The following is a 25273-nucleotide window of genomic DNA, read 5'->3' on the forward strand; positions in this document are numbered from 1 at the left end:
CTTTCTCCTTATTTATACAACAACATATAAGTTGTATAAACATATATGGAGAGAAGCTGGATTAGAAAAGGATGAGCATGGTTTTAAAGTTGGAGGAAGAAACATCAATAACCTGTGCTATGTTGATGACACCACTCTGATAACTGAGAATGTGGATGATCTGCAAGCTCTAGTAATGAAAGTCAAGGAGCACAGTGAAAAAATGGGACTACGACTAAATGTTGTAGCTAAAGAAGACTAAACTAATCACCAGATTAGAATCACCAGCCCAGAGTCACCTAGCTAGTACCATGGTTGAATGGGGATTTGAACTCGGGTCTCCCCGGTCCTAGTCCAGCACTCTAACCACTACACCACACTGGACCTTAAAGTCCAAGTTGAAGACAGATCATCCTGGAGAGAATCTATCTATGTGGTTGCTAAGAGTTGACACCAACTTGACAGCACTTAATCACTCAATCAATACAATTAACAGGAGGGTTGTTGCTGGCTGTTTTGGGGGAAATGTAATTTTGGATCCGATTAAAGGTGTTTCTCCCTTCGTACTGCTCATGCATAATATCCTAAAAGGAGACAAAGGAAAATATATGAGCTGATAAAAATAAGTGGGAGGAAATGTTAAAATGAAAAAGGTGGCAGAGGCGGCAGACAATTAATCTGACATATTTATTAACAGCTGGGCATGGTTTATGGACAGTATAACTGAAAAGCTACATATATTTGATGAGAGGGAATAATTACTGGATAGGGAGAATGGGGGAGAAATGAATTGCAAGTAAAGAAGAGTAAACTATTCTCTGCAAAACAAGAGAATGCATTAGTCTGAAAGTTTTTAATAACCTTGGATAAGATGGCAAGGCATATTCAGTGCTGGAAAACTGATAAATTACCAAGCTCTTCTAAATAGTGTGGGAAGATGTTACTCAACATTCCCTAAACTGAAGCACTGAATAATAATATTAATTATGCAGACTGCCTTATGGGGGGGGGGGGACGACACCACCTACTCATATTTAATTGTTTCTTAGGGACAGAAGGTTTTGTTTTGTCAGCAAGTCATTGCTGTTGAATTCTGTCCCCCATCCCTTATAATCTAGAGCATGTTGCTTTAAAATAAGCATTTAAAAGCAAAAGTGGCATGAGCCACAATCATTTGAAGATTTTATATCATGGATCTTTACAGCTCTGCTCCTTCTAATCACCTTGGTTGTCATCCAGAATAGCTGAAGGATGATGAGATTGATCCAGTCTACTACAAGTGCAGTGGGCATAAGCAGATGGCAGTGGCAACCCATACAGGTGGGGCGGGGGTGGTGGTGGAAAACAAACTGCAGGTACGGCTTGTTCCCATTCTTCTCGCCCCATTCCAGCTGCTTCGGTCTTCCTCACGTCACCTCACCCTGCTGCAGCGTTAACCCTAGGCATGAAAGCTGATCATTCGTGTGGTAGACCTGTGTCTGGATTGTACCACTTCAGATTACAGGTGGGGGTTTAAATGCGGAATGCTTCTTCATATAAAACCTCTACACATATCTCCCTGATATCTAAACTAAAACCTCCCCCTGATATCTAAACTAGATATCAGGAGCTTTCCCATACAGCAGGCTTTACTGTGGGTTTTCTGTGAGGCTTTACTGTGAGTTTGAAGTTGCCTCCCCCAAATGACACAAAAAGTGGATTTGTTTTACCCCAGATATAAATTGGCTACACTCTAATGCAGGCCTGCTCAATTTAGGCCCCCCAGCTGTTTTTGAACTACAACTCCCATAATCCCCAGTGACAGTGACCAATAGCAAGGGATTATGGGAATTGTAGGCCAACAGCTGCAGGGGGGCCGAAGTTGAGCAGCCCTGCTCTAATGCATGATGAAAAACCTGAATTGTGTATGAAGTGCTCCCTTATAGCTTGCGGGGATAAATTTGGCCGATATGTGAATGCACACCTCCATTCCGGAGGAGATGCAAACTAAAAGCCAGGTGTGAAAAACATCCAGGTGAGGGAGAGCAAGGTAGCCAGAGTGGGGCAAGAAGAGTGGAAACAAGCTGCACCTATGGCTCATTTTTCACCCCACCTGTATGGGTTGCTAGACAGAGGGATTAAGAAGAGGGACATAGCTTGGTGGCTGTCCCAATGCATGCTGCTCTGCACCATGAGTGGAAGAGGAAACCACCGTTTGCTTCTTCTTCCCTGTGGCCTCTAGCTGCTGCTAGGAGTTGGAAAGCCTTTTTCTCCCCTATGGCTGCCTCCACCAAACAACCCACCAACCCCCCTTTAAAGGTCTAGCTATTTAACTTTAGGTAGAGTGGAATGGCCCTTGGTCATGCAGTGGAAAACAGCAGCAGCACAGAGCCCAGCAGTATCAACAAGAAGTTTTCACACCCAGCTTTTAGTTCACATCATCTCCAGAATGGAGATGTGCGTTCACATATTGGCCACACTTACCCTGAAGTCCCTGCTAGATATTATGGAGCACTTCACACACAATTTGGGTTTTTCATTGCACATTGCAATGTAGCCCGATTTATACCCAGGGTAACAAAATCCATTTTTTGCATTGGTTTTTGGGGACAACTTTGAACTTGCAGTAAAGCCTTGCAGTAAAGCCTGCTGTCTGGGAAAGCTGCAAACAAACAAAAAACAACCAAGTTCGTGTAACAGAGAAAATTATTAAAAATTCTTCTTACACAGACAAAACCTCATATGAGTTAAAGATGATGAACACATTCAACAAGTGATGAATACATTCATCTATTACTATCTAAAATTGCTTATATGTGCTTTATATACTAACTTCACTTGACCTAATTTCCTCCCACATTAAAGCCCGCAGTAAAAACCCCAGTCTGGGAAGCCTCCTGGTTCCCTATTTTAGATAGTTTCCATACCTTAACCAAGACCTTACAGTTCTTCTGGTCCTCCTTTCTTCTCCAGCAGCCTCTCATTCAGTACATGCTCTCTTTTTCTCCCTGGATCTTTGAGTGCCTGGCTTGTTCTCTGGCCATGGCTTGTATATCTTCAAATGTGCATCTTCCTCCAACCCTTAAACAATCAAGAAGACAAAATTGGTTTTATTTCTTCTTCTCTCCTTAGGTTCTGGCTGTGCTCCCTTGGCTAATCTATTCACCTTTGGGGTGAAACTGACCAACTTTTATACATACAATTTCCCACCCTTTTTAAATAGGCAACAGTTTTGCAACCAAATAGAAACACAATCAAATACAAAATTGTTTTCTTCCTTCACAGTGGCGGAGCACAAGCTATGCATGCAGAAGGTCCCAGGTTCAGACCTCAGCATCTCCATGTAGACCCCAGCCTCAAACCCCAGATATTGCCAGTCAGTGAAGGTAGGTAGGTAGGTAGATAAGTTTATTATGGTCTCAGACCAGATTAACAGTTAATAACAACATCCAAGGAATTCCAAGATTCACAAAATTACAAAACGTTCAAATTACTAATACAGTCTTTACGGAGCTTCGACGCCACAAAACAGAACTTTGCCATATTATCTGAAATTACAGGTTTAAAATTTGACAACATAATTTCCAAATAAAATTGGTCTGTGTGGCCAGGATAAATGGTTAAAATGGGTGCAATGAATCTGGCACAATACTGAGCTAGATGGACTAATGATCTGACTCACTATGATCACAAAACAAAAACACTAGATCCTAATTGTATGAAAAGGGGAATCAATCTGATAACAATGTATAATAAAATGAGAAACAGTTCAAAACACAAAACTATTTTCTATTTAGTATTTTAATAATGTGCATGTTGATGATCAAAGTGTCCAACTGCTCTTTAGTACAGAAAAACAGAGACCATCAGGGCTAGTAACAATTTAAATATCCTGTATACTTTGTCTTCAAGCCCCTTTTGAAGAATCAAGAGCGCCTCTGTAAATAATATCAGTGAGGAACTGTATGGCACTTAGAGAGTTTTTCTAGGTCTTCGCTGATACTTTGATTTCAAATCTTATATTATAAAAAACTTATACCAGATTTTGGAATGCATCAAGATATATTCAAATGAATCTGGATATAATTTGTAGACTGTAAGTACTTCCACCGTGTTGCAGTTTCATGCCAGCTGTCAGATGGGCTGAGGTCACTTTTAACTAAAGTTGCAGATGTAACCTTATGTTATTCTTATTTTGTAGGACCCCCTATTACACTATGAATACTTGCTGGAAAATATGTTGCTGATGAGAGGAACCCTGACATTCTAGTTTGGTGAACTGCTTAACCGATTTTAACCAAATTTGCTACAACTGTAGGGATACATAGGGACACCTCAATGGCGTAGATTGTGATGATGTCATCCAACCCAGTTCATGATGGCAGACACGTAAACCTTTGAGGCGCAAGTAAACTAACTTGTGGACAGTCTAATCAATTTGAACCAAATTTGCTACAGCTGTATGGACACATAGGGATGCCCCAATGGTGTAGTTTGTGATGATATCATCCACCCCGATACAAGATGGTGGATGTGTGAACATTTAAGGTGCAAGTGCACTAACTTGAGGACTGTCTAACCGATTTGAACCAAATTTGGTACAGTTGTAGTGAGTGACACACAGGGACACCTCAACAGTGTAGTTAGTTTGTAATGATGTCATCCACCCCGGTCCAAGATGGCAGACACATGAACATTTGAGGTGCAAGAGATCTAACTTGTGGACCGCGATTTGAACCATATTTAGTCCAGTTGTAGAGACAGTGAAAGGAAAATAGGCCTATTCGTTCTTACTAGAACAACTTGTTTTGAATGTCCAATTAGGGCTTCTGCAGAAAGATGCTTGACTTTCCTGGTAGCCTGCAATTAATTGAAAATTGAAAGCTATATGAGAACACAGGTCCAATGAGGTACAAAACAACTTCTCAGGGTTCCAAACTAGTGTATAAAATCCTGATGCTGAAAACTGAAAGACGAAAGGAAGACTGGATGGGGAAAAAACTTTTCCCCATGGAACTAAGCCCATAATGTGGTCTTCTGTGCATTTGGTGTGATGCCTGGTAAACAAAATCCAGTGGGGGGAGCTCCTTGACCACAAAATTGCATAACAGAAGCAAGAGGTCAGGCTAATATTTCTTTCAAAATCCCAGATAATTCTCAGCAAATATATTTCAATTTGTTTATTCTGTCACCCTTCCAGGAATCATTTTCTCCAAATCAAAAGGACTTGGTGGATGATTTTCTGTTTGTTCATTCAGTGGTCATTCCAGTAAGAAGGCAGATATCATGGTCCAGGAAAATGTTCTCATCTATTTCTCTGATGTGATATGATACTAGCTAAGGAGAGGAGTAATCTAAAATGGCACACCAGTATTAGCCAGCAAGATATTTTGTTTTAATATGGCCATATCATAATAGAAGTATTCTTTCAGAGAGGGGGCTGAATTAATAGTATATCCTTTAATTTTCTACCTTGAAATTTATATGTGGTGTTTTGCAGAACTGAAGAAGTTGTAGGTGAGATATGAAGGAGAAGCAATGCACAGGTGTGCTTCTCTAAGCTGAAAGATGGCTGGGGCACTTGGTGAGGTGAGGAACCAAATGTGAGTGCATGAATTGCCTGTCTCAAGCCAGCTGATATCTCTAGAAGATGTGCTCCTAGATGCAGTTTGCACAAAAAGTCAAGACAGTGTTAAAATTACAAAGGGCCAAGCAGAGGATCAACCCTCCTGGCTTTTGTAATGCCCTGCTTAGCTGCTATTTTTAGAAGGCTATTGGGGGCCAACATTTGCCTAAAATTGGGGAGAATCAGGGGATGGGGTGTGCAATTTTCACTAAGATATCACTTTATTTTCTGCTTCCACTTGAGTACTGAGTCAAGGATGTTGAATTGACTCAACATCAATTGTCAAGGATGTTGAATTGACTCAACATCAATTGGAGATCTCTAAAGAAACTTAAGATCAGTTCTGGGGAACACTCCATTAAGACTGGAGTTTATAAACTACCATCTTCTCCATGCTGCCTCTTATATCTATTTCTGAAACAGTTAGAAATGTTCCTTATGGAAGAACCAGAGCACCTGCAGAAGAGAGCAGGGTATGGCAGACTCGGGATAGCCCACAGATACGTTGGGTTCACAAATACCTGAAGAAGAAGAAAACCCCAAACTGTCCCAATGTAACTCAATGGAGTGTAATGTTCATGGACTTGGAGGGCACTTAATAGACATCCAGGTGGGCAGAGCTAATGGAACTCAGTGGCAGGGAGAGGAGGGCTTGAGTAAAAAGAATGAGACATTTCTCGCCTTGACAAACACTCCCTAAAGAGTATTCATCAAGCTGAAGTATTCTTTTTGTCAAATGAGTCACAAGCCCTTCTGCTTCTGAGGGAGCAATGTGTCTAAAACTCATTAGTTTTCTTGTCAGCCATTTCACACCTTTGTGTTTTTGAGTGGGATGGAGTTGACACATGTAAGCTCTTGCTGTGGGGGTTCCCCCCCCCCACATAAAAACAACTGCAAGTGTGTGCACTCTTTTGAGGAACAGGCCATTCACTGTTAATCTTCTGATTGTATATGTACACACTGTCCCATGATAACCTCACAACATGCACTCTTTCCCCCCACACACCAGGGATCTACTGCAACATTTTGTTGTGGGGCCATACATGTATTTTCCTAATCCCTTTTATTGCAGCGGTAGAAAAACATTTTAATGAGAGTTTATTATTCTGGAGTGTTAACATACTCTCATACTGCATTGGGATGGTACTGCCTCAGGCCATAAAAATCAAAGCAGCAGCAGCATGACGTAGACACAGCTGGTACGATTTGGCTATCTGTGGCAATATTACACATCCATATATTACCCACTGTGGGAAATGTCTGCACAGTCTGCTTCCTCCAGCAGGATATACATTTTGATGTGACTGCAAGAACTGGATGGTTTTCAAGAAATTATGTTAGATTGAATCATTTGCCTGCTTGAACATCCCATTCAGCAAAAATGTTAAGTGTGCAAGTAAATGACCATATAATGATCTATTGCATGAGAAAAAGTTTTGTAAGACAAATGCTCATTTGCGTGCAGCTGAATATCGAACAGTATCCCTACAAATCACTTCTTTAGGCTTGCATAGCATGTTTGGAAACATGGCAATAAAAGATACTGAAGCAGGGACCAGACTTGAAGAATGAAGCCAAGACAAAATATACTGGGAAGCTTTTCCAGATATAGGTCACTATTAAATGCAATGATCCTAGCACATTCCTCCAAAATGGAAGGCCATAATGGGGTTGTAAGAAATGGAAATTCTTATACCTACAACTGCTGTCAGGCACTTATGTCAGTCCATATTCATTACAGTCAAAAAGTATCACCAAAGTCTGAAAGCATTTATTCCTTATATGTTCTTGGGATAACTGAGCTTACAGAGGGAATATCGTTTCAGCCTCAGAAAGACATTAAACTAAATAGTTTAGCCCAATTGCTTAGACATTTGCAATGCACTTTTCAAGGTAAATGTTTTTCAGTGCTTCTTGTAACTTCTTAAAATAAAGACAAAAGTGATTTTTAAAAAACATGTTGTTATTTCGATTTCTATACCGCCCTTCCAAAAATAGCTCAGAGTGGTTTACGCAGAGAAATAATAAATAAATAAGATGGCTCCCTGTCCCCAAAGGGCTCACATTATAAAATGAAACATAAGATAGACACCAGCAACAGTCACTGGAAGTACTGTGCTGAGGGTGGAAAGGGCCAGTTACTCTCCCCCTGCTAAATAAAGAGAATCACCATGGTAAAAGGTGCCTCTTCGCCCAGTTAGCAGGGGTTATGCAGCATAGAGAAGGTGGTAGTTTGTAAACTCCAGTCTTAATGGAGTGTTCCCCAAAACTGATCTTAAGTTTCTTTAGAGATCTCTTTAGAGATCTCCAATTGATGTTGGGTCAATTCAACATCCTTGACCCAGTGCTCTAGCGGAAGCAGAAAATAAAGTGATATCTTAGTGAAATTTGCACACCCCATCCCCTGATTCTCCCCAATTTTAGGCAAATGTTGGCCCCCAATAGCCTTCTAAAAATAGCAGCTAAGTGGGGCATTACAAAAGCCAGGAGGGTTGATCCCCTGCTTGGCCCTTTGTAATTTTAACACTGTCTTGTTGATTGAATAATTTTGGAGGAGCAAGGTTTAGAAACTTTCATCCCACTGAATGGTCATCATATGTCCCTCAAGCTAGAAAACAGACCCTACCATTTGCCCTGCTTAGTTATGATTGTTCCTCCGCCCCACAATCCTTAATAGTATAGGAGTTGTATTGGTGCGCCAGTCTCCAGTTCCTTCATGGCAGACCCTGTTGGTGTTTTTGCAGTTATTTCCTCTCTAGTGCCTGGATGGTGTGCAATGAGTTTATGTAGCTCTGCTGCAGGGAAGGCCAGAGTTCCACCCTACTGCACCACATTCTCTGTGTGGGCTGCTCATTTATATGGGAGAAGGAACATTGGTTCAACCATGTTGATTGGCCCTAGTAGTAATGGGACGCATTTGGGAAGTGGGACAGAAGGCAATATCTTCCCATTTGCCATATTCAACATTTCTTTTGCTATGCCAATCATTTCTTACAGGCCACTTACTGTCAGAAACCTTGACATCAAACTCTATGCTCAATAGTGCCCCCAGTGGGAACCCAATGTATTGCAACTTCTCTCTGCTTCCAAACTCTTTGCTGCCCCCACCCATGGAAGCCTGCCATTGGATCCACTACAGGCAGGAAGAGTATGAGAGACTTCCTGTCAGTACTCACTATCTCAGTGCTGAGGTTCTCTAATCTGGCTTGTATCACTGTACTCTAGCTCCTGACTCCTGCTGTGACTCCTGGCCTATCTCCTGACTTCAGATTCCATTTGCTCCTACTGGCTCCTGACTCTCTACCTGGCTGGCCCTTAGCGTGACACTGACTACCAGCTCTGCTTTGCCCTTTGGAACTGACAGACCACTGGTTCTGACCTCTTGCCTGCTCCTGACCCTGCCTCCTGTTGGAATCCTCTGATTCAGTGATGGGCCTGCTTGGTTGACCCTCTGGCATGTATCTGGGACTGGCTTCTGCCTCAACCACCTGGAGTGATCTTTGACCCTCTGCACCTGTTATTTCATTCCTCCGTCCTAGCCTCTGGACTTTTGTCCACAAGTATTGCTGCCCATGGCCCAGCTACCCTAACACCTGGAAAAATAGTAGAGCTGTGCATTTTAACTAATACTTGTAACAATAAGAGGATTAATTGCTTCACAGTTTTGCTCATTTATCCATCATGATTTACCACATCATATTAACTGTGGTACATGACATGTCAGCTGCTGCACCTAATATGCACACAAAAGTTATATTTCAGCTATCTGCGGGTGGTGGTGGTGGTGGTGGTGGTGTGTGTGTGTGTGTGTGTGTGTGTGTGTGTGTTGGTGAAGTTAAAGCAATTTGACTTATAGTTTAGTTTGTCATTTTTATGTGGGGTGTTGTTTTTTTTTTAGCATTTTGGTTTTGGTTGGGGGCATATAAGTGGCATTGAGAATCCTATGTAATATCCAAAATTGAAAATGCTGTATTGGGAGTTACTGGAGGCTACTTGGAGGAATCGAAGAGAACATGTTGTTTAGGCCTCATGGCTGCATATACAACTTCTCTACTGTTCTAGGACAACTTTGGAAGGTGTCCAATATGCTTCATCTGGGCTGTGAGAGAGTGTCTCCTGAAAACATTTTGTATATGTGAGGATTTGCAAACTTACATATGTTTATGACTTCTACTCACAATATGCAGCTGATAGTCAGGTGTGAAATATATATTCACTAAGCCACTGTAAGCCAGAGGGTAACACTAATACTAAAAATCAAAGTTATTAAATAACAGGTACATACTGTGTGGGAGGAGGCAATGGTAAAGCCCTCCTGTATTATACTAAAGAAAACCACAGGGCTCTGTACACTTTACTTTACTTACAATCCAAGCAGCAGAGAATAAACAATCTATGTGGGATTTATGAACTATCATTGTGACAATGAGCAAATTTCTTTGCATAAATTCATCATGTAGTTTGGTGGTTGTCATTATGAATAAAATAATTGTTTCAGCAATTGCCTCTTTTCTGACATATAGCAATAACTGTTTTTCAGATAGAATGAATAGATGGGAGTGCTTGCTGACCAGAGCCACGGCCTCCATGAGTGCATCATAAGCTTGGATTAGAGACTATGCACATACAAACTATATACATTATGATGGATGTCTGGGGGTTCGGTTGATGCAGTGGGCAGTATCCCAACTTTCCCCAAATGTATCACACATACATTTGATATGAATAGTTGTCTTAATGGGACTAGAAAATCATTTATATACCAGATAGGCCAGCTTAAACATGTTTGGAGAGATCTGTAGCCACTGAGGTGTAAGGGGACACCTGTCCCTTTTCCCATGTAGGGTTACTTTTTCCCCTGAGGCAGCCAAAACCAATCTATGGGATCAGGCTACCAAACTTAATGAAATTAAGCTCTCCGCTTTCTAGTGTTTCCTGTTAATCTTTCTCATTTTCTTAGTAAAGGATCTATTTTTGTGACCTAATTGAATCCAAGGATCTGTCGTGGCAACTCGTTTGATAATGACTTCAATTCATGTTCATCTACCCATGTGGTCCTGCAGCCCCAGAATCCCACTGGATCTAGAGTCTGAAAAAGAACCTCAAAAAAACTCAGAAGAGGATGATGAATTACACGACCACACATCAGGAGAAGAGACTGAAGTAGTCCATCCAACCTGCCCCCAGTAAAGTTGTACACTGTCCCTTCATTACAAGTGAAAATACCCCCATTGTAATGCACCACAAAATATTAGATCCAGAGGTACCAACTCAGAAGTATGGGGAATATAGGCCTGTGTCTGATTTCATTTTATATTAAGAAATGAAATCACACCTGAACTCTGGGTGAACTGCCTGCTCTGCCTCTGGGTGAGGCATTCCAGCATTGCATTGTGAACTGGATACTTAAGAAAACACAAAGGCTGGGCCTGGGCTAATCAATATGCTAAAATGTAACTCACTATCAGATAATGTCTGTGGAAGAGGCCAGGGGCTGAACTCCTCTTTCCTGTTGCAAGAAATCTATGCTAATCATTGTCAATGATGGCCCTGCTATGCCCAAAGGGGATCGTTCAGCTGCTGTCTATAGAAATTCCACCCTAGGAGAACACCTGTAGATTTAGTCTTTCTACTAACACTTGTTCCCCCTCCCGCTCCCTTCCAAGTACACAGTTTACAGAAGATGAGATTCAGATTTCTCTGAACTGGCCAATATCCTGAATAATTAAAAGACATTGTCCAGAAGGTAGCAGCAAGTTGTCACCTTTTTGAGGACCCAGGAAAAGATGAGATTTGAATAGATCCTATTGTAAGATCAAAGGAAAATACACTATAAAGAGTGAGGCCGCTAGACAGAGAGCCAGCAATCTTGTGCCTACAACAAGATCTGCTGACACGCTATCCCAGAGTTTGCTGCTAAGCCGCGGGGCTAAAAAGCAGGAACTCTGCCCATGGACAGGAGCTATCTGTGACTTCTACTGCTCAGTGAGAAGTCAAGACTGCCCAGCCATGGTGCTCCGGCTCTCAGCCATGATCTGAAGCAACTGCAACAACTCCTGTCTCCAGCCAAGCGCCTCACTCCTTCAGCTGACGAGATTCACTGTTCTCAAGTCTCTGGTCCTGGGTAAATATGCTGCTCCTACAAGCCTGGAATCCACTCATCCCTTCCCCTTTTCCTGCTCCCTTCTCCCCCTCTTTTCCTCTACTAATCTCCCCAAACCATGCCATCCCTCAGCCTTCCTTCTTTTCTGCCTGTATTTGAATTGTATTAGGCTCTAGGAAGATTTAATTGCACACACATATGGTAGTTAGGAACACTGGTTGTGGTTAGGATGTTCTGTTTAAATACTGTTGCTGATATTGATAGAGTGTACTGCTTTCTGCTTTGCTAGATTATGTTGTTAGTCTTTTATACTCAATAAAGCCCATTGAATCTTTGAGGATTGGTTTGATCTCCTTTCTTCCATGCGCCCAGATCACACATGGTCACCATATAAAAGAACTTGGTCACGTTGGTGACACTATGAGCCAGACCTAATTTGTATGCTAATTAATAAGCATATTTGGCATATAAATCAGGCCTGGACTGTAACACCATTTAATATGTCCCATTAGAGAAAGAAGATTCTCAGTTCAAGGCTATTCAGATAGCACACTGCAAGGGTCTAGGCCAGAGTGCTGCCCCTCTAATTCCCAGCAACTTCATTTGAGGGGTGGGGTTCTGGCAGTCATAATCACACGCTGCAGGAATGTATAAGAGCTGAGCTTTGGACCTTATGGGATCAACAGCTGCCTTTCCTATCTGGGAACTCTTATGGGTCCTGCAGATCCTGTGCTAGACATTGACTCCCTGCTACCTGTACCTATTACTTGCTATCTTTTTCCACTGTGGGATGACTTCCACTGCTAGACAGTCCTCTCCAAACTTGGTTTAGTATCTCATGGGCATATAGCCTGACTAGAACAGGCTGTGTGTATGACCAGGATATTGTTTTCACAGCAAGTAAATCTGTGCATGATGTGTTGCATGGATATAATACAACCAAAGATCCACCCAAAAGTAGTGGGATTAGTTTAGAACTGGTAGCACCATGGAAAAATAACAGAGGGAAAAGTTTCATATATCCCACAGAGACAGGGTAATGAAGGTCATTTCCCACCATACAAGACAGAGGAAAAGAACTAGATAAAACAAGTGGTTTTGTTGTGATTTCATGGTTTTAGTGAGAAGACCAGACTTCAACAAAGTAGCCATTAAAAAGGAGTCTTTAAAAAACAACAACACACAACTTGGCAGAATTGATCTGCAGCAATTTCCTTGGCTAATTCTGCTTGCCAATGTGAATCTGAAACTGTGGGCAGATTTGCTTATTTCAGTGAAGAAAGAGGAAGGTGCTAGTGGGCAACAAGTATCAGTTTATGTTTAGTGGGAGAAATAATGGTTTTAAAGTCATTTTAGGTCTCCAAAGAACTTGTTTCTTTTTATTTGCATCTCTCTTACCACAATCTTTACTCATTCCAGTGAGGTCTGACATTTCACACTTATTTATTTATTTATTTATTTAAATATTTCTTATATATTGCCTCCTCCAAAGTCTATAGGCAGTGAACAACAATGATACCAATAACAATTTTTTTAAAAAAAATTAAAGGGCAAATGCCTGGTGAAACAGGTGGGTATTAAGAAGGGCCTTAAAAGCAGCCAGGGAAGGATGTTGAATGAATCAGCGGGGAAGGAGAGAAAGTTCCAAAGAAGAGGGGCAGCCACAGAAAATGGCCTCCTTTGGGCCCAGGCACCACACACTACATCAGGACTAAGGAGGACAAGCTGAGAAGATTTCACAGGCCAGGATACAACCAGCCGAGGGAAGTGATTCCGGAGATATACAGGTGCTGAGCCCATACGGGCTTTGTAGGTGAGAACCAGCACTTTGAATTGGACCTGGAAGCAAACAGGAAACCAGTACAGCAACCATAAAAGAGGTGTGACACTATCAATCTACAGCCACCCATAAGGAGGTGGGCTGCTGCATTCTGGACTAGTTGAAGTTTCCAAATCATTTTCAAAGGCAACCCTAGGTAGAGCGCATTACAGTAATCCAAACGAGAGGTAACAAAGGCATGAGTGACTGTTGCCAGGGCCTCCCAGTTGAGAAAATTGATTTGCTTTAAATGAATGTGTCCAAAGAGTTAGAGCACTTGGTAATCTCAGGATTTTGGCAAGGAACCGAGAAAAAGAAAGATGGCTATAGTAAAAATATATCCTACAATGTAGCATAGTCCACAAAGGATGAAAGGGAATTATGTATGTATATTTTTACAAACCAATGTTGCATTTTTATTTTTATTTTTCTAATTTGTTAAGCTTTATTTTTAATTAGATTTTTAATTAAAACTATTGTTACAAGAGCTTCAGTAAGTTTCAGTGAAAGGCAACAAAGATGATGGTTTGGAAAACCACGTCCTGTGAAGAACAGTTGTGGGCACTGAGACGATAAGGTGATAGGCCTCTGCATTAGATATAACGGATATCAGATATTGGAATGTATACCAATCTGATATAGGGAAGCCTATATTGCACTGGAATTATCTGATCAGATATTGGAAATATCTGGGAAAATATTGGCGCCATCTTTGGAATATCACAAAATGGCGGCAGTCGACAGAAATACAAAATGGAGTCCATATCTGAAGATAATATTTTCGTGATCACAACTAGAAAAAGAATTGCCACATTCTGCCATCTATTTGCCTGCCTGTGCATTTATTTATTTAGCTGATTATTTCCTTACCAATGTAAAAATCAAGTGGTAGATTCTCGGATATTACATCACTTCCCCCATGATTCTCAGATTTTATGTCACTTCTCCTTTATTCTCAGATGTGACATCACTTTTCTTCTGCAGTTCTCAGATGCAAGTATAATTTCCAGATTACTTTTTAAAATTAATTTAAAAATCAAAGCATGACTGGATTCACTTGAAATTAAATACACAGGATCCAGCCATCCCCCACTATATATCTACCAAATTTTAGGGCTCTCTGCCTTGCCATCTCCCCCTCCCCCACCCTTTTTTAATTTCCCCTATACACTTCTATGGGAATTTTAACCAATATTTTTATCAGATTTCCAATAGGAAATCAAATACCAATACTGATATTTTTAATGGTCAAAAGACCTCAAACCAACAACTATTTATTGGATCTGATCTGATGTTTTCAGCAGTGCACAGGCCTAAAAGATAAAGGGAAGATACAATAGCCATTTATATACCACTTTGAGAATTTTTTGTTGAAAAGTGTGATATAAATATTAGAATTATAATGTTGGGGATGATCCAACAAGACTCTTCTTGTTTGATGTTTTTAATTTATTGGGCAAGCTCATCCTCATCTGTTATTCTGGTTTAAGTTTCAAAGTTCAGTTACTTAAAAAAAAAAGTTAGCCAAAAATCATTTGCATCTTGATTTGTTTGTATGGTTTCTGATCAGAATTGTTCTATTGAATATAGATGTGTAAATAGGAACCTTCCTGTTGATGGCATCTCCAGCATAGCAAATTTTCATTATGGGAGGAGAGCTGGTCTTGTAGCAAGCATGACTTGTCTCCTTAGCTAAGCAGGGTCCACCCTGGTTGCATATGAATAGGATACTTGATGTGTGTGCACTGTAAAATATTCCCCTTAGGAGATGGAGCCACTCTGGGAAGAGCAGAAGGTTCCAAGTTCCCTCCCTGGCATCTCCAAGATATGGCTGATAGATATACCTGCCTACAACTTTGGAGAAGCTACTCCCTGTCTGTGTAGACAATGCTGAGTTAGATAGACCAATGGTCTGGCTCAGTATATGGCAGCTTCCTATGTTCCTATATCAGTTATATATATAATTGATTTTTCTGAAGTCAGGTTAAAACTATTTTCTCCATGTGTAATACTTAAAGAAACTATAGTAGAGGTTGGTCCATATGTATGTCAGTCATATTCTGCAAGCTCTGAGTCAAATCATTTTCCCCATCAAACTATAGAGCTCATTTGAGATTCTCATACAGCACTTGCAATCATGTGCAAGCATTCAAGCTTCTGTTGTGGTTCTGAGACCAAATTAGGTCAAATAATTAATATAATTATAGCTATACAATATAACAAATTAATAAATTGACTTTCTGAGTGGACTTGGCAAAGAGCAACAGTGAGTGAATGCAGGCAGCAGGATTTCTAATCTATGGGGTTTCTATAATGTATAGAATCGTATAGACACATATGGCTGATGTTAACTGCCTTCACTGATCTCATTTTTCCAAAGAAAAATCTCATTTTTAACATGAATAATGAAGGAAAAGAATAAGGCCAAAATAGGTGTTTTGGCTACCCAACAAATGCTTCTGGATTTTCCCCCTCCCCAATTAGAAAATTCTCATAAGTGCAAGACCTACCAATAAAAGATGGTGCCCAATTATCTACACTTACTTGGCATCAATAGGATCTACGCCTTTATGATCATAAGCCAAGGAAGCCCATATGTCAGAGCTGAATGGGTCCACATTAAACAATGCCAGTGCCAACACTGCCATGTGATATGTGAAAACAGAGTTGACATAAGTAGGGAAACTATTACCTCACAAATGCAGCATCTCAGTATATAGGAACAAGATAGCTTGCCAACTTGATTCTACAGTAGTATAAAGAACTGGAATAGCCCACAAAATTGTCCCTACAGCACAAAATTGTCCCTTCTGCTCAACTGTAGTGTGTTCATTTCAGTAGTCCCAAAACAAACCTGCAGGGAGCAAAATCTCCACATTAGAAAATAATTATAACATATAAGACTAGTTGCACCCTTTGAAATGTTATTAGGAAGAAAGTAGTTTCTTCATAATTCCTTTAATATTAATAAATATTTAGTCTCATAGATTAAATGCATGCAGGTTCAGTGTAATCTCAAGCATCTCCAATTAAAAGACGTCAGTTATCAGAGCTACACTAGGAAAGACCATCCTGAGTCCTTGGAGAGCTGCACTGGTCAAAGTTGACAGCAGTGGGATAGACGACAGTGGACTGACAATATGGTAGTTTATAGTATTTTTATGGAATATGATCATCCACAGGAACATCAGTCAGGCAGAGCCTAAAGATCATAACATTTTAAGACTATGAACCCCTTTGGGACAGGGAACCATTATCTCATTTATTTTGCTGTGTAGACCACAAATAATGTTTTTGGAAAAGTAGTATCTAAGAGTTAATTAATAATAATAAATATGAAAAACTTCATACTGCAATATTTCAACAGTATTGCTGTTGTCTTTTGTTAGTATTCAGTTTCCTCCTTGTTAAAAGAAATGGTTGGATAGTCTTGGTTCTTACATGTACACTATGGGGACAGTTCAGGTGAGTACTGACTGCAATATGCAAGCAGGACAGGGTCATGTCAAGAGCGCACCTGCCCTGATGTCAATGGAGGACATTCCTACGCACTATTGACATGCGTCAAAAAAATGTTGGCTGTATTCACCAGCTAGACAAAAACGTTACTTGTCGAGCTGTGTTGGCACATTACTGATCAGGATCTTTTCCGCTCATCAGGCATCATTTTTCACTTGTCACGGACAAGTAGACTAGTGGATTTCCGGAGCCCTGACTATTGAGGTGTCCTTTAATTGTGTGAGGGAGGCATTCATTTGAATTGTCCCTCTACACACACTCCAAAACTCCTGTTTAAATCCTGCAATCCAACAGCATCTGGAGACCCAAAGTTGGGAACCTGTGCAATAAGTCACTTTTCTGGTCACAGGTCTTGTCTGCTCCTTCCTAGTTCTCTCTTCCTTCAATCCTGCTACAGCTGCCTATTAACCCTGCAATATCCTCAGTCCACTAAAATGGGTAGCCCTGATTGGCTACTCAGGTTTATAAAATGAGGATAGAGGACAAGTGCACTCAGTCTTTGGTTGTCTGGGGCACCAGGCTGCAGGCAGCCATCTTTATAATAGAGCTGGGGGAAAGAAGAAGCCAGGCAGCGTGGAGCTTTTCCAATGCACTGCACTGCTCATGCAGTGCATGTTGGAATGCCTGGGTGCTTTCCAGATAACAGGTTGTTCATTGGTAGTTTATTTCGGCGTGGCAGGATCGTCCTGAAGCCATAAATTAAGGGGTGTTGCGCATAGCCACCAGCAGGGGGAGCAGCAGGGGGAGCAGTGAACCTCTTACAATGGGAAAATACAGTGGGTTTTTTTACAGCGTTGTAGTACTGTAACGCAAAGATAACACCTGAAAGAAGGCATCAGAAATGTCAACGGTACCTTGCTGACAGCTATGGGGCTGGAATGTCGAAACACATGCAGTATGGAAACACACTTAATGGACACGTAGTGACACTGTTGTAGGATGTAATCTGGAAAGCACCCCTCCCCGATTGCCACTGGGCTCGCAGCTCATGTGGGCGTGCAGGTGGCAGAGCCCAGATGGGCAAATGGTCATCTGGGGGAAGGCAGATAGGCTCCCCCGACTTCCCCCAAGCCCATCCCCCTTGTGGTTATGCGAACAACCTCACTTTGGTTTGTAAACAATAACACATATTAATTTACAACCAGTCTTCAAATACCTCAGAGTTCTTCCATCAAGCAGATGGAACAAAAAGGCTGGATTGGGATTGGCAGGTAGAGCACCAGCAGCAGCACCTCCTGGAAGGCAGAATTTGTCCAGTACTTCTATTCGGACGGCCTTCCCAATCTAGTAGGCTCATAATTTCAGGGCAGCTCTAATATCACTCTTAATTTTATTAAAGTTTAAAAGGGGGAAAGAGTACAGAGGAAGTTCAGAGACTTCAGAATAACAACTTTTTCCAGGAAAGTGTACTCTTTCATAACGCTTGCCCTAGCCAGGTTCTAGAATTCCTGAAGAAAACAGAATCTAATCCAGTGTAATTTTAAACTTGCCCTGGTTTTCAAACAGGTGTAACACATTTACTTTTATTCCTTGGCGCAAATAGTGCAACCCTGATACAAAATGACTTTAATGCACAGTTAAATAAGCTCTCTTTTATGTGGACAGCTATAAATGATGTTAAGGTGTTTTATATTCTCTTTCTGTGTGCATCTTGAGGTTTTTCTATGCAACCCAGCTAGACTGCATCATGAGCCATGAAGGCATTTTTGAACTTTAACATTTTAAAGTTAAGTTAAAGTGGTAGAGTAATAATTCCTTTGTGTTCAATATGAAGATAAAAATCAGATTGTTATTCTGAAGCAGAATGTCTGTGACCTTCAGAATTCTAGCTTCACCAGGCAAGATGCATCTAGAGACCTCAATATAAGACTGAGGATGCAATGAACTATGGGATAAGGAAGGAGAGAAATTCTAGACTATACAATTTTTCCATCAGCCTGTTGTTCATTTTTATCTTACCGTTATCCAAATGTTTAGCATAGTGTACAAGATCTCTCTTCCTACTCCCTGTTTTATCATCATAACTATCCTAAGATGTGGATTAAACTGGGAGATAGCAGCTGTCCCAAGGGTACCCACTGAGCTCCTCAACTGAGTAGAGAGAGCTGGTCTTGTGGTAGCAAACATGAATTGTCCCCTTTGCTAAGCAGGGTCTGCCCTGGTTTGCATTTGAATGACAGACCACATGTGAGCACTGTAAGATATTCTCCTTAGGAAGTGGGGCAGCTCTGGGATAGGGATGTACACAAACTGTCTGCATGCACACACACCGGCCACTTCCGGTCTGACACTGACTAGGGTGACAATAAGGTACGCTGCCACCCAGTGCAATGATTTTGGGCACAGCGCTGGCGGGGGAAATGTGGCGGGGGGGGGGGCAAGAGCAACACATTACCCAACAGCTTGCACCACACAGTCTTGTTTATGTCCCACAAGTCTTCCACTAGCAGTCTGAAACATTGCAGAGCAAAGCAACATGTATATTCTCATACTACTATACAAATGTAGCATTAGTTTGGATGCTACTCACTACTTTTATCTTATATATCTGTAATTGGTCATATTGCTTTGAATTGTTAGCTGTCTTAAGAACAATTCTGTTGTAGAAAAGAGAGATATAAATAGTTACAAGGAATAAATAAATGGTTGTTATATTCAGTCTTTCTACATCAGTCTGTCAAAGCAGTTCAGATATATATTTTTTAACATGACAAATTTATTTAAGAGTAGTAGTTTACATTTTGTACACTTCTATGGATGGGAATAGGTTGCAGGTTAATCATAATAATAAGAAACAGAATAAATATGTATTTAGCATTATTATTGTCCATATGCATTATCTCAAAATGATTTAAATGGTATGTTTATTAAATAGTAACTAGCAGATAAGAAGACCCACCTAACGGCTCAGCGGGAAAATGACTTGACTAGCAAGCCAGAGGTTTCTGGTTCAAATCCCCGCTGGTATGTTTCATTTCATTCATTCATTCAATTTCTATACTGCCCTTCCAAAAATGGCTCAGGGCGGTTTACACAAAGATATAACAAACAAATAAGATGGAACCCTCTCCCCGAAGGGCTCACAATCTAAAAAGAAATGTAAGATAGACACCAGCAACAGTCACTGGAGGTACTGTGCTGGGGGTGGACAGGGCCAGTTACTCTCCCCCTGCTAAATAAAGAGAATCACCACGTTAAAAGGTGCCTCTTTGCCAGGTTAGCAGGGGTATAGTCTGTTTCCCAGACTATCAGGAACACCTATATTGGGCAGCAGCGATATAAGAAGATGCTGAAAGGCATCATCTCATACTGAGTGGGAGATGGCAATAGTAAACCCCTCCTGTATTCTACCAAAGAAAACCACATGGCTCTGTGGTTGGGAGTCAACACTGACTTGACGGCACATCTTTACTTTAATCAGGAGCATGAATTGCAGCAGTTGTGATACTTGCCACTGACTGACTACTACAGCCAACTAAACTCTGACCACCAAATGAAAGATAAACTCTTGTGGATTTTGCCTCAACCGTTTGAACCAGTCTAAATTGGGTGTAATTCACCCAAATAGCATAGTCTGTGCTTCTTCACCATGTTGTAGCTGAGCACATCATAGGCCATTTATGGTGCTAGACTACCCTTCTACAACAAAAATCCTGAGTCCTTCATTATGCTCATAACAGACTAGTAACAGCGTGATTGAACAACTGCATAAGGGCTGAATAAATGTAGAATCTATTCTAGTTTTAATGTATCTAGTAGCACTAAGAGACAGGTCCTTCTGGCAAGTGTGAAAACACTACTGAATATGTGTGTGAATTCTGTTTTTAAAAAGAAAAAGGCAGGAGAGCAAGCAATGAAAACTGCACAATACAGCAATACAGGGAACATTGCAACAGTGATGTGTTCACTCGCCACCCTTCAAAGTAAGGGCAATTGGAGAGCTTCATTTGCCATCCATGATCTTGTCATATAGACAATTCTGATTGGCTACCAGGAGGTTTTTCACACATGGCTCTATGCCTCGGGGTATCTGAAGAGCAAATCTGCTTAGCAGCAGATTCAAGGCATTTTAATTCAAGGGATTAGATGGACGATTAGCATAGCCATCAGCACAGAAGCCCTGGAGTTTTTTTCAAAAGCTGCTGGAAATAGAGGATTTTTTTTTACCCCGGACATAACTCGGGCTAAGCCAGAATTCACAGTCTCCCTTCGGAGAAAAACAAAGTCCTGTCTGTCCTGGTCCCTGATAACCCACAAGGAGGTTGGGTTAAATCCAGTGAATATGTGGGCTGGCACACTCCAATCAGGAGTGGATTCGGGAGAAAAGCCCTGTCTGTAAAACTTCCTGGCACTGTAAGAGCATGATGTTCACTATGTGATTCTTCATTGGTTCATACCACACAAGAAAAGCTGTTTCAAATAAAGGTGAGGGAAAGCTCACCAAAGCAGCCGTAGATCAAAGAAATAATGGCTGAGAACAGGTATGAAAGACTTCATGAAAGAGTGGAAGACAGGATTTGGGTGAGGGTGGGGCTTTTCCATGTTCTTCAAAACAGCTAATAAAACATCACAGAAATTTAGCACTGCACTAATATAAAGTCTGGTATTCATTTTTAAGTCTTTAGAGAGCAAAAAACAGCAACACAGTGGTAGAATGTAGAATATGAAATTAAAGATGTGCAAAATCGATTTGAACTTGAATTGGGGTGATTTGAGTGATTCAAACTCGAATCAAATCACTTCTAACATAAAGGGCCTGGTTCAAGTTCAAATCAAATCAAATCAACCTTGATTTGACCTCAAATTGATTTGAGTGATTTTGGAGGGCTGTTTTTCCCCTTGCTGATTGGTTTACTAGCAATGGCTTCTGATCTCCTTGCTTCTTGGTTGGCATGTTATCATTCAAATCAAGTGTTGTCACTTGATTGTTAGGGGCATCTGTGTCCCCATGGGCTGGGGGAGGAACAGGGAGGGGGAGACTAAAGGAGGAATTTTCAAAATGTATTTAAGGGGCTGCTTGGAGGCAGAGAGTCAGAGAGCCATTTGTGCCTCAGGAGGGAGAAACTACAGCAATACAACTGGCAGCTCACCCCATCGTGGCCAACCCCAAACCCAGATGTATCACAGTATGCTCATTTGTGCTGCTGACTCATGAAGACATGCATGCATGCCACCACCATGGTTGATGATGAGATGATGGACTGGTGTCCTGACCCATGTGTCAGACTGTCAGCAGGACCCAGTACAAAACTGAGGCCATGGTGTTATCCAGACACAGGCAGGCAGGCAGAGATGTATGCTGGAGAAGAAGATAAGACTTCTTCTCAAGGTAAGAGTATAAGACTTTGTTTCTTTCAGACTATTGGTCCTTCAGGACATGGCTGCTCTGTCCTCCTGTCTCTATGTGGCAGGCAGGATAGAAGGTTTGGTTTTTGTGGTTTTCAATATGCTTACTGTGCTATTGCTTGCTGGTGGCACTATCTGGTTTTGCTGCATCTCAGATTGACAAAGGCAGAACTTGGGTGTCTGCCTGCCATCCTTGAGTTGTGGTTTAGCCTGTTTGTGAGATGGTGTTATGGTGAGAATGGGCAGTGGCAGTTCAGCTCTGTGTGTCAGTATGTAATATTTCTTGGTGACTGCTGTGATGAGCTCCATGTCTGGCCTTGAGATTAACTTGTGCTTCACTCACTGCTCTGGTAGTCTGTTCTGCAATCTGCATTGCAAGGTGTACTCAGTCAAAATATGGCTGAAGACTTTCTAATTGAGCTTATGGCTATGCTTGCTGGCTGTTAAGGGTGCTGCTGTGGCTGCAGTTGCAATGCTCAAGTAAGGAGTCATAATTTTGTGTGTGAGAGAGAAACTTGTACCAATGATGTTACTGCAGCACAGGTACTGTGGCTGGCAATGGATTCTGAGTCAGTGATTCTTTTTTGGCCATTTTTGGACTTTGTGCTTGGCAAAATGTGATGTTCTGTGTTGAGAAGGACTGTGTGTTTCTGTTCTGCAGTGTTTTTCAAGGCAGGATTGCAAAATTTGTGCACTCTGCTTGTTTTGGCCATAGGAAACAATGGGAACTTGAATCACCCCATTGTTCCCCATAGGTAAATCCTATGGGACACCAAAGTGAGTTTGGTAGTACAGTGTGATGGGTGCTACCTACCACCCAAACCACAAAAGGAATGGGGAAGCAGGCAATTTTAAACAAATTTTTAACCTTTCTCCAAAACTCCCATAGAATTATATGCGTTTTTTTGGAGGAAAGGCTAAAAAAATGTTAAAAATCACCCACCTGCCCATTTCTTTTGTGGGTTGGGTTGGATGGTAGGTAGCACCCATCACACCCTACCACCCAACCCACTTTGGTGTCCCTCGGACCATGGGGAACAATGGGGTGATATGAGTTACTCGAATCACTCAAATAGTTTTGTGTTGATTAATTGAAACACCTGGCAATGGCTGCTGTTTCTGTGAATCAATCCAAGTATTTTGCTAGTTGATTCGAGCTCAAATTGAATAGCAAAGTATGATTCATGTACATCTCTGTATAAAACAGACTTGTTAGTTACTAAAGATTTTTCAATTACGGATGCATATGGTATTGTCTAAGCTGATGAAATATGGAAGTAATTTATCTAGTTGAAAAATGATTATTTTGCCAGTAAATTCCTGTGTGATTAAACATGTTATGCCAAGTTGTGCAAACTTACTAGGTATGAGAACATCCTTCATTCCTTTCCTTCATGGTTTAGCCTTCTTCTCTTGATGTTTCTTCCATCAGCTCTCCTTTTTTTCTGCCTCCTCCTAATCATGCCTGAAATTTACAGATTTTCATAACTGTGTCTCATGTTCCGATACTGTTTATTTTGGCCATCACTTACTGCAGAGTGCCACAGCTCTCTATCCCAACTGGCAGGAAGTTAACATAATTTTATTTTTGTTTGTCATAGCTCCTGACCCGAGCCAGAGGAGAAGGGGGGAGTTCATAGGAACATAGGAAGTAGCAATATACTGAATCAGACCATTGGTCTATCTAGCTCACTATTATCTACACAGACTGGCAGCAGCTTCTCCAGGTAGACTGGCAGCAGCTTCTCCATGGTTGCAGGCAGGAATCTCTCTCAGCCCTATCTTGGAGAAGCCAGGGAGGGAATGTGGGACCTTTTGCTCTTCCCAGAGCATCTCCATCCCCTAAGGAGAACATCTTACAGTGCTCACACATCTAGTCTCCCATTCATATGCAACCAGGGTGGACCCTGCTTAGCTAAGGGGACAAGTCATGCTTGCTACCACAAGACCAGTTTACTGGGATGAATCTTTGACTGCAAGGGATTCACAGGAGGCTGCCACCATCCACTTAATTTTGATGTGGGAAACTCCATAGAAGATTTCTGGGGGGTAAACAACAACAACAACAACAATTTATATACCACTTTTCAATAAAAGTTTCCAAAGCAGTTTACATAGAGAAATAATAAATAAGATGGATCCCTGTCCCCAAAGGGTTCACAATCTAAAAAGAAACCATAAGATAGACACCAGCAATAGTCACTGGAGGGAATGTGCTAGGGGTGGATAGGGACAAAACACTCGCTAGGAGGACTGAGCAGTCCTAGGCCTCAAAGGCATGTGACTAAGGCAGACCCAAAATGAATAACACACTTCACCAACAAGGGTTTATTATTAGATTAAAATAAAACAAGAGTATGCATTAAGAACAATTGTCTCTTCATAAAGCAGATTGTAAAAGAGAGTTTTCATTAACCGGGCAACTCAGATTCAAGCAACACAATGAAGGAAAATAAATTCCCTCATGCATCTAACTGAACTGGTCCTTATCTTATTACTCACAGGCAGGGATTTTCCTGCTGTCTCCAGCCTCTCAGCTCTGGCCTTCCCATTTCCCCAGCAGCTTCTCAGCCAGCTGTTTCCTCAGGGTACTCTTGGGACAAAACAAACAGAATAAAGCTTTATCTTCTGCTGCTGGCGGCGGCTGTGTGTGTAGTTCCTGCCTAGTCCTCTGGATTGTTCCTTCTGTTTGGATTTTGTCAAGCTTTTCCCCTTATTAGGAAAGGCCTACTCTCCCAGCAGTTGATCTAAGTGAGGCCTAGTCCTTCCTCCAATCTTTCCTATCACTATATTGTTATACATTTTTATTCCACCTTTCAAGACAGTGTACTCACAGAGGCGTATCTAGGGGAAATAGCGCCCAGGGCAAGTCCTGAAATTGCGCCCCACCATCCAAACATAG

General features: G+C 41.3%; 2 long non-coding RNA genes across 2 annotated transcripts; one reads left to right on the forward strand and one right to left on the reverse strand.

Annotated features, from left to right (window-relative positions):
• The first annotated feature begins 409 nt into the window (after nt 1–409).
• Nucleotides 410–10073, forward strand: LOC128330029 (uncharacterized). Its single transcript, XR_008309926.1, has 4 exons — nt 410–1483; nt 3244–3344; nt 5459–5547; nt 8810–10073. It is a non-coding gene; the product is annotated as an uncharacterized LOC128330029 (long non-coding RNA).
• On the reverse strand, nt 410–24967 carry LOC128330031 (uncharacterized). The gene is made up of 4 exons (XR_008309929.1): nt 24874–24967; nt 23733–23836; nt 2886–3039; nt 410–563 (listed from the first exon to the last, which is right to left on the reverse strand). It is a non-coding gene; the product is annotated as an uncharacterized LOC128330031 (long non-coding RNA).
• Nucleotides 24968–25273: the final 306 nt, after the last annotated feature.

This window comes from Hemicordylus capensis, chromosome 6, assembly GCF_027244095.1.
Source record: "Hemicordylus capensis ecotype Gifberg chromosome 6, rHemCap1.1.pri, whole genome shotgun sequence".
Lineage (NCBI taxonomy): Eukaryota > Metazoa > Chordata > Lepidosauria > Squamata > Cordylidae > Hemicordylus > Hemicordylus capensis.